General features: G+C 37.3%; 1 protein-coding gene across 2 annotated transcripts in view; it reads right to left on the bottom strand.

Annotated features, from left to right (window-relative positions):
• LOC142351046 (uncharacterized) overlaps nt 1-13,543 on the bottom strand; it is a 113,807-nt gene extending 100,264 nt beyond the window's left edge. The window contains exon 1 of one of the 2 annotated variants that reach the window (XM_075403108.1): nt 13,227-13,543. The gene's annotated coding sequence lies outside the window, so the exon portion shown is untranslated. Of the gene's footprint in view, nt 1-9,881; nt 10,020-13,226 lie in introns of those variants that run through there. The other variant, XM_075403110.1, reaches the window with a different exon arrangement.
• Between the last annotated feature and the right edge of the window lie 2,320 nt (nt 13,544-15,863).

Genomic DNA, 15,863 nt, shown 5'->3' with positions numbered 1-15,863 from the left:
AAGCTCTAAACCCTTTTTAAAGACATATTTTGACAACGCGCTTCATTTTCTGACATCAAATCAGCATTTAATAGGACAATAACCGAGAAAAAAAGCTTCCAATGGCCACATTAAAACAAGCTGTAGACGTGCTACAAACAACGACTGAAATACTTTGGGCCATTAGGATTATAGATTGCGTGCGCTTTCCAGAAAACGTTATCGCATCATGATAAAAGAAATCCAACTGATCTTAAGCCCTCAAGGTCAAAGTATGTCGCATTATGCTACGCGAGAGAAAATTTTGGACACAATCTTCAACCAAACTTGGAAGCCAAGCTCCATGAGGAGCCTATCATCCAATTCAGTTGGGATTCTTTTTGGGCGTTGGGTGCTGCGGACCATAAAAATGGAAGCACTTTCATTATAGATATTTAAAAGATTTGATTTCCTGGTGACGTGTTTGCAAAATCAAAAGAGACAAAATGATTGTGTGGCATGTATTAACACTTCAGCCAAGAATTAAAGTGAACCAGAACCTCTTGTTAATTTCAATACACAAAAAAAATTTCTATTATTTTTTACGCAAACAAAGTCAAGTAGAGATCAATGATTCACTTTAAGTCATTGCATAGCTCACAAAATTAAAACAACAAAAAGTTGGCATTTACTCATAATTTCTCGAATCGGCCAAAATCAGGGTTTATGGGAATAAATTTCAACGAACACCTTTACCTTAGGCTGCATTTATTACAACGTATCGCTGCAACTGCGATAAAGAAAAAAGAGATAGGAAAAACAGAACAGTAATAGAAATAAAATTTTTTTTGTATTAATCAGCAGAATCATCAAGGTCTGATTTTGACTTATCTGAAAAACTGTTATTGAAGAATATTTTGGATATATTTTGGACCTCTTGCTGGATCTTTGTTCATTTTATTAAGAACAAAAAACTAATCAAATTTTGTTGCTTCAAAAATCAAAAATAAGAAAAAATAGTGGAAACTAAAGAAAAAATTTAAAGGTAGTGTGTAAAATTGATTTTAAAAATATTTGTCATGCAGCAACTCAAAGATTTCTCCGCTAATTTTTGCGAAATTTCTTTTTTTTGAAGGTAATATATTGCGGCTGAGCTTAACAACTCAGAAATCAAAGTGAATAGCGCTTCAAGGCCATTTCAAGCCTTAAAGCTAGAATAGCGTGACAAGCGAAATTTAATGTTACATTCTATCGAAGCCAAACGGATTTGTTCACTTTGTTCAACATTTATATTTAGCAACTATTATTAGTACACAATCGTCATTCATGAAGTCAAACTATAACTCAAACTCGAACTACCTCAACCACCAGCAAAACAATACTACGACTTAACAGTATTGCATCAGATTCTTTGCGATTGGATTGCGAATCAACCTGTTATTGATACAGAAAATTCGACAAAACTTCTACATGGTTAACAGATTTCCCATGACATCAAATTTACACTGAAAAAGTGACGTTATGGAAAAGTGTTCACATTCTGTCGACATCATTATCTACAACCAATCAACAGTTGTATTTGACATGTAAATCCACGTGACTAGCAGCATAAAAGGAGCTTGAAAAACTACCAAAAATCAGTTGTTGAAATTTGTTAATTTTGGTCATATTAAACTGACATACAGTGCGTATTGAAGCACACTTTCTTGAGCGGTAAATTACTTGTTATCGTGTCTTGTTTCTGTAGATCATATTAGTGATTGTACAGTTTTAACTTTACTTTGACTTGTGAAACGAGAATTAACTTTGTTATTCTCAAAACTTTCTTTCTGAGGAACGAAGTTCCTAAGTAAGAGAAACTTTGTGCAAACCATAAAGTCAGTTTCTCTTACTGGCTTAACGAAGCCTACTCTAGTTCAACATTGGTGTTATTGAAACCAATAGAGAGACTTGCTAATTCTGATTTTTGAAAAATATTATTATCAGATTTGCAACTGGTAAGATATCCTGTTTTACAACTGCTTACTGCAGCAGGTTGACACTTTGCATAGTTATAGCCAAGCTATAGGGCTACAATTTGTACGAACGGAAATTCCTATATTCGAATTATAAGTTGAGTTATTAACAAAAACTCAACAAAAAATTGATTGTTTCAATTTGAATTATTTTGTTATTCTGAGAGAACTAAGTTTGTTATACAGCAAAGCTGAGCAATTAGTTATCAAGAGTAATTGTGCAACAAGTAATGAAACGATAATCTACAGTATAGCGGATAATACAGTTCACAAAAGTTAACTGCAAAAACACAATATCCGGACAGATTTGAAACCGCTGAAACGAACTGGGTGGTGTAAAGTTTTCCTTGACTTTGATAGGAGAGCAGCCGTTACATTTGGTCCGCCGGCCCGGACAGTGGAAGGCAAACTGCTGTCCAACCTAATGAAGAGATCGCCGAAGGCAACCCCAAAAGAGAATCAAACAAATCAACAGCAACAGGCTAGTGAGGCGAACAGAAGAGTGCAATTCACAAAACACGTTGAAGAATTGACCTCTTTTAAACGGAACAAGCAAAGCAAACAGCAACCAGACAATTCGAGCACAACCAGCAGAGAGGAGCTTCAATCAACAGCTCACAGGTACGACAAGAGATTCCGAGACTTAGTGGAAGAAGTCAACACTAAAGGAAGTCAACACTTGGCTACAAAATAATTGAAGATTCAGATCGACCCAACAAATTAAAGGTCCTCTATCAACAGACTGTCCACCACCTAGAGGAAGAAATACCCAAGCAACTGCAGCGTCGAAACAAGCTTGTGCCCTATCAAGCAAATTTCGTTGAAGAACATCTGAAAGAAGCAAGGAAGTGCAAAGCAAGTTTGGACTATCATTGGCTTTCATATATAAGCAAAGGCACGCAACCAGAAATGAATGCAGAGCAAAACAACGCAACCCAAGCTGTGAATGACAGCGAGAGCCACAACAACTACCCAACGGACAGCCCAGTTGCTCAAACAGTGCAAAATGGAGCAACAGCAAGTGGCCAAGACACGGAGAATGTTTCGGAAACATCTTCAGCAAAGCAAAGGCGAGAGGAAAGGATGAAGAAATTCGATATCGAATTCAAAACTAAGATGCGACTGGAACAAGCACGGTTCAAGCGGAGGAAGCTAGAGCTGGAAATGCAAATGAAGGAACTGGAAACCAAGCATCAACTGCTGGAGGAAGAGCGTGAGCTAGAGCGCAAAGTGAAGAGAACCGCATTAGAGAACAATGATGCTCGTTCCCAATCAACTGGTGCTCGAGACAAATCGCCTTTCAACTTGACCCCCAAGAAAAGAGATGTCTCTGACTGGGCCAGCAGAATCGACAATCTTCTAACACCAGATCGATCAACAGCTCGCTTCGAAGTAACCCCTGAACTGAACAGGCAAAGTCACTTCTCACGATATCGCAGTTCACGAGACCGATCCTCAAGTGTTGAAGACCGAGACGTTTCCCCCAGAGCTGGTCTATTACGATACAACACTGGATATTCAAATAGTAGTAGCCTACCAAAGCTGAAGTTGAACAACTTCGACGGGAACCCTCTCGAATGGCCGGAGTGGTCTAGTATGTTCATTGCTACAGTGGATCAACGACCAATACCAGACTCAGAGAAGATGAGCCATCTGAAGACTCTACTGACAGGCAAGGCAAGGTCAGCAATCTCTGGAATGGGCTATTCTGGACAGTTCTATGGTGCTGCATGGAGCATTCTGGAGAAGAAATTTGGAAGGCCTCATGTGATCATTGATGCACAACTGGAGAGTCTCCGCAAAGCAAGTCAGGTGAAACCTCACGACTCAACAGGTCTGATCAGTTTCTCAGTTTTTGTTTCGAACTTTGTGAATGTGCTCAAAGAGTACAAGCAGATTGGTGATCTGCAATCAAGCTCGACACTCTATATGGCAGTAGATAAACTACCCCAAGTTCTCAAAGAGAAGTGGTGGTTCTATGTTGATGATAAAGATGAAGATTGGCCTGATCTGATTATGTTTGAAAAGTGGCTATCTAGGATAGCATTTGTGCACGAAGGGTTTTCAGCTTTCAAGGGAGAGCGAAGAGAAGAAGACCGAAGAAGCACAAATAGAGACAAATGGTTCTCGAAAACGTCGAACTTCAGTGCAAGTTCCAACGTGAAAGAAACGAAGCAAACGCAAAGTGATCACTGTCCACCAGCTGATGGCACTCATAAAATATGGAACTGTCCACTATTCAGAAACATGAGTGTGAATGATCGGTACGCAGCAGTGAGGAAGCAACGCTTATGTTACGGATGTCTAGGCAAAGGGCATGCAATCAAAGATTGTAAAGTCAATGCATGCGGCATCAATGGATGCATCAAGAAGCACAACCCATTGCTGCACTCAGAAAACCAAATGGACGTGGGCAATCACGCAGTCAACGTAAGCGCAGCAACAATAAACCAGAGTAACGAAGTTACTAGCTTTCTTCAGATAGTTCCCGTCTCAATACAGAGCGGTGGCAACAGGCTGAACACATATGCTTTCCTCGATAGTGGATCAACGGTTTCATTCATCGATCAAAGTGTGCAAGAGAGGTTACGATCCCAAGGCACCGATGTGACGCTCAACATAGCTGGCATACACGGAACGAAGGATCAGAAGACAGAAAAGGTTCCTCTAAAAATAAAGGCAGTACATTCAAAGGTGCATTCAATCGAAACGTTCGCACATCCGTCAATCGCCTCGGGAAACACAAACTACAACTACAATAAGCTGAAGCAAAGCTTCAACCACTTGAGTGTTTTACCCAACAAAAGCTTCAGCTTGATGGAAGTTGGCATCATCCTTGGTCAAGATGCTTATGAGCTACAACGACCATTGGACTACAAGATAGGAACACGAAGTGAACCTTTCGCCGTTCCAACAGAGCTAGGATGGGTAGCCAGTGGACTCATGACGGGCCAAAGAAGACAAAATGTTTGTCATTTCGCCTTCACAGAAGATGTGAAAGTGGCTGAGAATATCCAAACCTGTTGGGACATAGAAACCTATGCTTCCAAAATCAACGTCGTCAGTCAGTCAAAGAAGGAACTGCAGGCACAGAAGATGCTAGAGAGCACGACGAAGTTCACAGGCGAGCTGTACGAAGTAGGAATGCTGTGGAGTGAACCAGAGCCAAACCTACCGAACAACTACAGCTCAGCCCTGGGTCAGCTTTACTCACTGGAGCGAAGATTCCAAAGGGACCCAAACTTGAAGAGTTTGTATCGACAGTCAGTAGATACAGATGTAGAAAAGGGATTCGTAAAGATATTGGACGAGTTCGAAGTGAAAGGCACCTTCGGGAAAGACTGGTATTTGCCCCACCATCCAGTGCTAAACCCGAACAAGCCTGGCAAAGTAAGACGTGTTTGCAATGCCGCATCAAAGTACAAAGACATATGCCTAAATGATAAGCTACTAGCTGGACCTGATCTGCTACACGGCTTGATTGGAACAATATTCAGATTCCGTGAAGGACCAATAGCCCTAACAGTCGACATCGAATCGATGTTTCTACAAGTGCAAGTTCCCGAACAGGATAGAAGTTGCTTGAGGTTTTTATGGCGTCCAAGAACTAACAAACCTGTTCAGATATACGAATATCAGCGTCACGTACTTGGAGCTAAGAGTTCTCCAACTTGTGCAAACTATGCTCCCAAGCGAGTGGGACTGGACAACGAAAAAGAGTATCCGATTGCAGCAAGGGCAATACAAAACAACTTCTACATGGACGATTTCATCAAATCAGTAAAAAACCCGGAAGAAGCAATTGAAGTCTTCAATCAACTACAACCTCTTCTCTCACGACATGGATTTGAAATGAAGAAGTGGATAAGCAACAACGATGAAGTTACCAAAGCAATCCCAGAAGACTTGAAGTCAATCAGCAACAAAAAGCAAGTCGAAGTGGAACCCAATACGGAGGGACCCTCAGTGCTAGGACTACAATGGACCGTTACTGATGCCAGTCTTCAAGTATGCAGAGGTACAAACAAGGAAGTTGAAGCACCTATAACCCAGAGGAAGATTCTGTCACTGGTATCTTCAGTATTCGACCCGATCGGATTGTTTGCTCCGTTCAGTGTTCATATGAGACGACTTCCGAAAGGCATCTGGACTAAGAATGGACAACTTTGGGACAACGAAGTGGAGCCTAGTGAAGAAGAAGAATTCCTGAGATGGAAAGAACAACTTCCAATAGTGGCTGAAACCAGCATCGATAGAAGATACTTCAACAGAGAGAGGGATAAAACCGAACTTCATGTGTTTGCTGACGCATCTGAAGACACGATGTGTGCAGTGGCCTATCTACGTTCACAACCAGAAGAATACTCAGCTGACTTAGCATTTGTCATTGGAAAATGCAGAGTGGCACCGATGAGGCATCTTTCAATACCACGATTGGAGTTGCAAGCAGCAGTCATGGCAGTGAGGTTGAAAGAACAGATAGTCAAGGAACATGAAATGAGGATAAATAGTTGCAGTTTTTGGTCAGACTCAACTACGGTATTGCAGTGGATACACAGTTCCCATCGCAAACAACAAGTGTTTGTGGCCAATCGAGTAGCTGAGATACTAGATACAACTGATGTTTCACAGTGGAAACATGTCAGCGGTATCAACAACCCAGCGGACATTGGCACCAGAGCAATCAACATTGTGGAACTCAAGAGGAATGAGTGGCTTACTGGGCCGGCCTGGTTAAAACGACCCGAAAGCGAGTGGCCAGAGCAGGTGAACCTAATCTTTGCATCAGATGAAGAGAATATACCCTCATCAGTATTCATGATACAGGCTGAAGAGAAGAAAGCTGTTATCAAGTGGGAACGATTCAGTAACTTCAACAGACTAGTAAATACAGTGGCATACGTACAGCGAGCATTGAACAAACACAGACCAGCAACACTCATAGTAAGCATCGAAAAAAGAGCAAAAGCAAAAGCAACAATCTTCAAGCTACTACAACAAGAACAGTTTTGTGAAGAGATGAAATCTCTCAAAGCTGAAAAGGAAATTCCAAAAGTCAGCAAAGTTCTACAATTCTCTCCCTTCCTAGATGAAGAAGGACTTATTCGAGCCAAAGGCAGAATAGGCAAAAGTCAGTTGGATTTCAATGCAAAGCATTCAATACTGTTACATTGGAAACATCGTGCGGTTGAATTATTCTTGCGAAACCAGCACAAGGACAATCAACACGAGGGCACTGATCATGTAAGAAACATTGTTCAGCAGAAGATTTCGATCCTAGGCATACGGAACGCCTTAAGATCAATCAAGAACAAGTGCGTTACCGGCAGAAAAGGCAGAGCGCAAACGATAGCACCAGTCATGGCAGATCTACCCGAAGAGCAGTTAGATGCTTCAGCATCCTTTACAAATGTTGGAGTTGACTACTTTGGCCCTTTCATTGTGAAGATTGGGCGAAGAAGTGAAAAGCGATGGTGTTTTCTCTTCACATGTCTAACTATGAGGGCGGTGCATATAGAAGTTGTACCCAAGTTGGACACAGACAGTTGTCTCAATGCAATAATGAGACTTATTGCTCGAAGAGGCAAACCAAGTACAATCATCAGTGACAACAGAACAAACTTTGTTGGAGCTGAAATAGAGTTTGCAGAGTACGTTGCGGCATGGAACAAAGAAGGGATCCAAGAACATCTAATTCAACGAGGAATCAGATGGAAGTCCAATCCACCCGCAGCACCTCACTTCGGAGGAGTATGGGAAAGGTTGGTGAGAAGTTGCAAGAAAGCAATGTATGCAGTGTTGGGGAACAGATCAGTCACCGAGGACGTTCTTTCAACAACGATGTGCATCGTTGAGCAGACTTTGAATGCGAGACCTTTGACTCCAGTCAATTCAGATGTTAATGACTTAGAAGCATTGACTCCCAATCACTTCTTGCTTGGCAACAGGAACGTTGGCTTACCCTATCTACCATGCGCAGAAAAATTTGTTGATCATCGAAAGCTATTTTGACAAACTCAAGCCTATGCAAATCTCATATGGGACAGATTTCGTAAAGAGTATCTGCCAACTCTGAATAATCGGCAAAAATGGCGATCTACAGCGAACGAAACCCTTAAAGAAAGCGATCTCGTTTGGTTGATCGAAGATAGTGATAAGGGTGGATATTACAATCTAGGTCGAGTTACGGAGACCATCGATGGGACTGACGGTGTGATTCGATCAGCTATAGTTCGAACGAACGACGGAGTGTACAAGAGACCAGTAGTGAAGCTCGCCCCAGTACTACCCGGAAAAGATGTTTTCGCGATGGAAAACAGGGCCGGCGATATTGCGGCTGAGCTTAACAACTCAGAAATCAAAGTGAATAGCGCTTCAAGGCCATTTCAAGCCTTAAAGCTAGAAAAGCGTGACAAGCGAAATTTAATGTTACATTCTATCGAAGCCAAACGGATTTGTTCACTTTGTTCAACATTTATATTTAGCAACTTTTATTAGTACACAATCGTCATTCATGAAGTCAAACTATAACTCAAACTCGAACTACCTCAACCACCAGCAAAACAATACTACGACTTAACAGTATTGCATCAGATTCTTTGCGATTGGATTGCGAATCGACCTGTTATTGATACAGAATATTCGACAAAACTTCTACATGGTTAACAGATTTCCCATGACATCAAATTAACACTGAAAAAGTGACGTTATGGAAAAGTGTTCACATTCTGTCGACATCATTATCTACAACCAATCAACAGTTGAATTTGACATGTAAATCCACGAGACTAGCAGCATAAAAGGAGCTTGAAAAACTACCAAAAATCAGTTGAAATTTGTTAATTTTGGTCATATTAAACTGACATACAGTGCGTATTGAAGCACACTTTCTTGAGCGGTAAATTATTTGTTATCGTGTCTTGTTTCTGTAGATCATATTAGTGATTGTACAGTTTTAACTTTACTTTGACTTGTGAAACGAGAATTAACTTTGATATTCTCAAAACTTTCTTTCTGAGGAACGAAGTTCCTAAGTAAGAGAAACTTTGTGCAAACCATAAAGTCAGTTTCTCTTACTGGCTTAACGAAGCCTACTCTAGTTCAACATTGGTGTTATTGAAACCAATAGAGAGACTTGCTAATTCTGATTTTTGAAAAATATTATTATCAGATTTGCAACTGGTAAGATATCCTGTTTTACAACTGCTTACTGCAGCAGGTTGACACTTTGCATAGTTATAGCCAAGCTATAGGGCTACAATTTGTACGAACGGAAATTCCTATATTCGAATTATAAGTTGAGTTATTAACAAAAAATCAACAAAAAATTGATTGTTTCAATGTGAATTATTTTGTTATTCTGAGAGAAACAAGTTTGTTATACAACAAAGCTGAGCAATTAGTTATCAAGAGTAATTTTGCAACAAGTAATGCAACGGTAATCTACAGTATAGCGGATAATACAGTTCACAAAAGTTAACTGCAAAAACACAATATCCGGACAGATTTGAAACCGCTGAAACGAACTGGGCGGTGTAAAGTTTTCCTTGACTTTGATAGGAGAGCAGCCGTTACATAATAATTTTGAATGGGAAGAAGAAACAAATGAACGTATAATACCAGCTATAATGTTAAAATTAATATCATCAGTTTTTCCAGTGCATCGGATTCTGCCACTTGATGATTTTGACCGAACAAACAAACGTGTGTTTTACTCATTTTTTGGTATTGTAGCATTAATTTTAAAACTTGCATCTGAAAAATTATGACCAATAATAATTTCTGGTCTGATTTTTTTCAGTTAACAACCTTGTTTGGTAGCTTTCAAGGACGTGACATCTACATAAGAAAACCTTACAATTGTGTTATAAGAAATTAATTATTAAGTCGTTAGGTTAATACAATTACCTTGATTGGTTCCTCAATTCTCCGTTGACAATTCTGCGAATATCGATTGATAAAAGTTGATGTAAACGTAAACGAAGCCCTATTCAATACAGATCACGTTTGAAAGTGATTACGGTGTCTATTTTGAGGACCAACTTTGATGAAACTATCGGGTCTGATCAGTTATCAAATCGTTAATATCATAAAAGGGTTGTCTAGAACCTGACTTGGGTAAACTGAGCCCCGTTAAATTGGCGCTCTTGATCTCATAAGTTTGTTTGGTTATTTGATTTGTGTCAAAAGTTATGCGTTAGTTATCAGAAAGAGCCCTGTGAATACTGTTCAAATGGTTAATATCAATTTTAAGGCATTCGTGGTGGTTCATGTTTTAATGCGCTTCGATACTACAGTCGTTATAAGTTTCGGTATTTTTGAAAAAAGTAAAATGAGCAATAACTTTGTCCTAATTACTGAAAAGACCCGCCAGAACCGTTTAATGTATGCTTTTGAGATTTTTGAGCGTTTTCGACCGTTATTCTTAGGATACGGCCGCTTAATTTTGATTGGTACTTTTATGAGAATACCATTTCTCACCGTTTTAAGTGACGCAGTCAAAGGTCTTTAGACTTTATTCAAAATTACATAATAGTTCATTTGAACAATTTGGTACCCAAAAACTTCAACTATAGGTCATTTAAGGCCCTAGCCAGCTAGCATCACATTAATCTAAGAGCGTGGTACTTGTGAAATAAAATCATGTCACAAAGGAACCAATCTCTGGTTTTGCGACGAAAACGACCAGGCCAATCAGTTTTTTTCTCAAAAATGTTTAGTAGCTCTAACGCTTGATGTCCTAGCCCTATTGAAACGTGATTCAACCAGAAAAAGGGAAATTCCAAAAACACGATGAGAAAAAAATCCTTTTGGACTTGTTACTCATTATGTTATAAGATAAGACCAAAAAATCCAAGTCGATGACTAACTATTCCATGTTTGCATTTTTAGTTCACGCAATTTTTGATTGCTGCCAATTTTGCAGTGATAAAGTCGTATTACTTTTTCTTCCAGACCAACTTAATATGTGCAAAAACTGTTTTGGAACGATCCTTCTCTCTCTCACACAAATAGGTAGACTGACAATGAGCTTCAGGTATATCCATAATGTTCTTGAATTTGTACTGACAACCTTAGGAACTTCTTTTTTTTCAGAGTTAACAGTTTTGTTGAGCAAATGCGTTGTTTTCATTAGTCTGTGTTAACAAAGTCATTGATAATTTATCATATAGCCTGATAAGATATGAAGCCATTCCTTAGTTTTTGTATATTAATGTTGTAATAAACAAATACAGACGATCAGATTCCATAGTAGACGCAATAGTAATGGTTTAGAAAGTAAAATAAAGACGCTGATATTTTTTGATAAATGGAAATTTGCCCCAATCTTGCTTGATTTACTATTATTATAGTATTAAGAGAAGTTTTGTTACATGCGGAACCAGGACGCATTTAGCTCGTTTAAGACCAGAACAAAACTTCTTTCATTAGCAGACGTTATCTTGTGTTGATCAGACTAATCTAGGAAAGAGTCACTCTTGATGTCACCTTTGGACAAATTTTGACAAGAGGATTGTGATCTTTGCCACAATCCCCTTTTAGCAAAAAAAAGATTAATCAAAAAACCTCAGGCGAACAAGTAATTGACAGATATGAGAATAAAATTGACTTCATTAAACTGTTGTTGCAACTTACGAACAACTGCATGATTTCTGATGAAACGACTTGCTATAGCCCAATGAATACGGCAAAACTCTAGAAAAGTGGCAAAACTCAGCTCTGGTTTAAGACCATAGTTTTTGACATGCTTTTCTCAGCATTATGGTACATAAAGATTGGCGAAAAAAGAGTTTTAATTTAAAATTTTACCATAGGGATGTTGATATCTTCCTATCGGACTATTATTGAGCTACTCGGTTTTGCCTTAAATTTTGATTACTTCTCAATGATGATTACAAACGTGTGGTAATGAATATTAGCACAAGATGGCCATTGCCATAGAGAGATTGTCAAACTCCGAGGCAAAGCCGTGTTGTTCAAAAACTGCGAGAGGACGATAGCAACCATGTGGTAATGTTTTCAATAAACTCTTCAATCATGCTTTTACAACAATTGCAAAACTTACACTATACTGTTAGTGTTCAGATTTTCTTTTCTCACAACTCTTATCTCACCATTCTGCATGTAGCAACAGTGGCGAGAAAAGTGAACGCAAATTAGGCCGAAGTAAAAGTATGCCAACATAAAAGCGAGCCGAAAATTATACAATAGTTATGTAATCTATCTGAAATAATACATTGTTAACCGTTACAATCAACACTGCACATTGTATTAGAGTACATAATGTATTCCAAAGCACCAAACAAACAAAAATAAGTCAGTTTTTAGACATCTGGTGGGTACGGGCCTCAGCAGACCACTGCCCATGGCCATGCCTCTTATCTGCTGTGGGATGTAATCCCGAAACAGCGGGCTGGTTATCGCGGCGAAGCCGCGAGGCGCCCGAAACGCGCCCGCCGGCCCTCCAAGAATAACTTGAAATACGGGTATCCCAAAATTTTTCGGCTTAATTGACCGCCACCGGCGAAAGAAGAGTGGTGGAAAAACTAATACCGCAGCAGAGTTTTGGTACGGTTTCAGATCTTTGTAGTGTTCATGGGGCGAAAAAAACTTATTTATTCTAAAAAAAAAATTCAAAAATTATGCAACAATTAAGAGCAACGAGAGTTTATTAATATTAATTCCATGCATGCGCATAACAAGTTGCTATGGAAAGTAGTCGAATAGAGATGTAAACTCGAAAAGAATTCCAAATTCGCGCTTTCCTGTGATTTCCAGATTACATCCCACAGCGCTTGAGGCACGGTCGTTTACAGTTCTCCGCTATCCCGCTATAGTAATTACAGTTTATTCGAGCTGCAGGCCAATTATGTGTTTTTTAAGTAAATATATGAGAGTCTTATCTACGTACCAAATGGGGGAGATTGTAAAAAGCTACCGTGCGTGTCATAAAAACAGATGTGCGTGTTTTTGATAGTCTGTTCATAAACGCGGAAAAAGTTTGGATTTCTTGCACGTGATGCAAGAATCCTGCAACACATAGCTTTTCTTGCACGTTCTTGTGAGCAACACTTTCCTTATGAAGTGCAGCAACCGATGTATACAGCAAAATTTCTATAAAACCTGGAAATCTAAGCTTAGGCGTTCAACTTGGTTGCCCAACGCGGCTGACCAGCACTTTACCTTCATATAGAAACCCACGCCTCCAAAAACCTGTCTGCAATTGGGAATTATAAAAATAAATTTACTAACCCTAATATTTTTAGCACCAGCAATTTAAGTCCCCTCTCCGTTTGATCACAATGTTTTGTCCAGTAATAACAAGAGTGTATCCACGGCACCATAAGTTATAACTGGTAAACACAAAAGTTAATCTTCAAATGGAAATAATTTTCCCAGCGTGTAAAACTTTTCACGTGGTTAAAACCAGCGCCTAATCAAAAACAAACTCACCGAGGCATTTATTCATTGTCTATATGTACATGTGTATACATGTTTTCAAAATATAGATATAATAACTCAACCGCCCAATGTTTGAGTTTTACAATATCAGTCAAGTATTTTTGTAATAAAACCAAATTACTAACAAGTTGAGCTTTTAACAAGAGTTTTAAATGAACTATCATGCAATACTTCTCGACAATTAGTATGGTAACTACAATGATAGCTTTTGTATAGAATAATCAATGCTCCAACTTAATTTTGATCATATAAAACTAATTTTAAACGTTTCTATTATTAGCTGTCAAAAGTTGCGTGCTGAGATATTTTTGTTTTTGAAAAGGTGCTTTCATAATGAACCTTATTATCATGAATGGTGCTTAAACACAGAGCCATAGTGGTTAATTTGCTGTTTAATTATTTATTAATTGGCAATTATAGGAACAATTAAAAATGCTGATCAGTTTTGTAAGCAGGTGTAAACAATCGAACAATTACTCACCTTTGAAAAAGTGAGCAAAATGCTTCACAACAGCGCGAATATAATGAAAAATTTTTATATTACCAATCAAAAATATGCATGAAAAAATCTCAATTTCGTTTTTGATCAATTCTTTTTTATTACTATTTCCGTTCTTTTTCAAAACAGTTCAGGTAAATTTGGATCAGTTGTGCTGAGCAGAACGGCAGTTGTTAATCAACGTTTTGATCATTCGTCGATTTATTTTTTTTCGATTTTCTGTTTTGTTAGTTTGACAATTTACTATCACTTTCTACTATGTGTAAAAATTGTTCTCCAAATCTCCAAATTTGAAGTTGACATTTTAGACAACGTAACTGTAACAGAAAAATGTAAAATCACAGCAGAAGATAAAAATTTGTCGAAGAACGAGTAACAAATTTTGAAATCAGACATTATGAAAGAAGAACTAACAAAAATTTGTGCAATACTTAAAAAGAAAACAAAAATTTTTTGTTGTAACAGGCTGGAGGCAATTTGTCTAATCGGAGATTGTAAGATTAAAAAACCTCATCAAAGATCACACAAGATCAAAAACTTGGACAAACTCATGTTGTCTTATGGGATTTAATAATTTTTCTGATATTTTGATTCATTAAGAACTTGGTAAGAACTGATTCATTCTTTTTGACAACGTCACAGAATATCTTCTACACTTTTGAAAAGTCTGTTACCTTATTTTTGCTACACGTTCAAGGATTGAAGGTTCAACTAACTATATGCAGTCCCATTTTTTTCTCTTTAATGAAAAATTTTACACAATGTATATTTATATATATATATATATATATATATATATATGTATATATATAATATATATTATATATATATATATATATATATATATATATACATGTGTGTGTGTGTGTGTGTGTTTATATATATATATATATATATATATATATATATATACATATATATATATATATATATATATATATATATATATATATATATATATGCCAACACCAAACTCGACTAATAAAGCACAAACTGTTAGCAGGAAAACTACAAAGAATTGCTGCCGTGAATCTTATCTCATTTGAATCTCATTGGGTTGGTTTTGAATTCAAGGTTAGCAACCATTATCTCAGACAAAAAACAAAATAATCAGATTTTTTGAGCTCTTGCAGGCCGTATTTGACTCATTTCAAAAGATTTAATCACAAAAGTGATTGAAACTTACCAAAAGCAATAAATTCATATGATTGAATGACAATAACATTAGTGTCTTCAGTGTTAACAATACATTGTATAATAATTATGACAAAAGATAAAGAAGCCCACCACTAAAAGAGTTTCTAGTATTCCAATGAGCAAAGATTGAAGTGAAACCTAAAAAAAAAAATTAGTGAAGATATATGAAAAATTTTACACAACACATATACACACACAGGCTCAATGACACAACAAAAAGTATATATATATATATATATATATATATATATATATGCTTATATATATATATATATATATATATATATATATATATATATATATATAAATGTATATATATATATATATATATATAAACCTATATGTATATAAATATATATATATATATATATATATTTATATCTCAATTTATATATATTTATATATATATATATATATATATATATATATATATATATATATGCAAACACCTCAATTCGTAAACAAGACTAATAAGTTGTATGTGTATGAATGAAGTCTATGCAGGCAAACTACAAACTGCTGCCGTGAATCTCATCTCATTTGAATCTCATTTGTATGGTTCTGGATTCAAGGTTAGCAACCATTATCTCTAACGAAAAGCAAATTGAAGCCATTGCAGGCCGAATTTGACTTAAGTTCACGAGAATTAATCAGAAAAGTGAATGAAAATTCACTTGCTTGAATGACTCTAACGTTAGTGTCTTCAATTGTGTTAACAGTACACATAGTGT

This window comes from Convolutriloba macropyga, chromosome 12 (genome assembly GCF_964194025.1).
Source record: "Convolutriloba macropyga chromosome 12, txConMacr16.3, whole genome shotgun sequence".
Taxonomy (NCBI): Eukaryota; Metazoa; Xenacoelomorpha; order Acoela; family Convolutidae; genus Convolutriloba; species Convolutriloba macropyga.
Note: the sequence above shows the minus strand (reverse complement) of the source record. Positions and strands in the feature narration are given on the sequence as shown.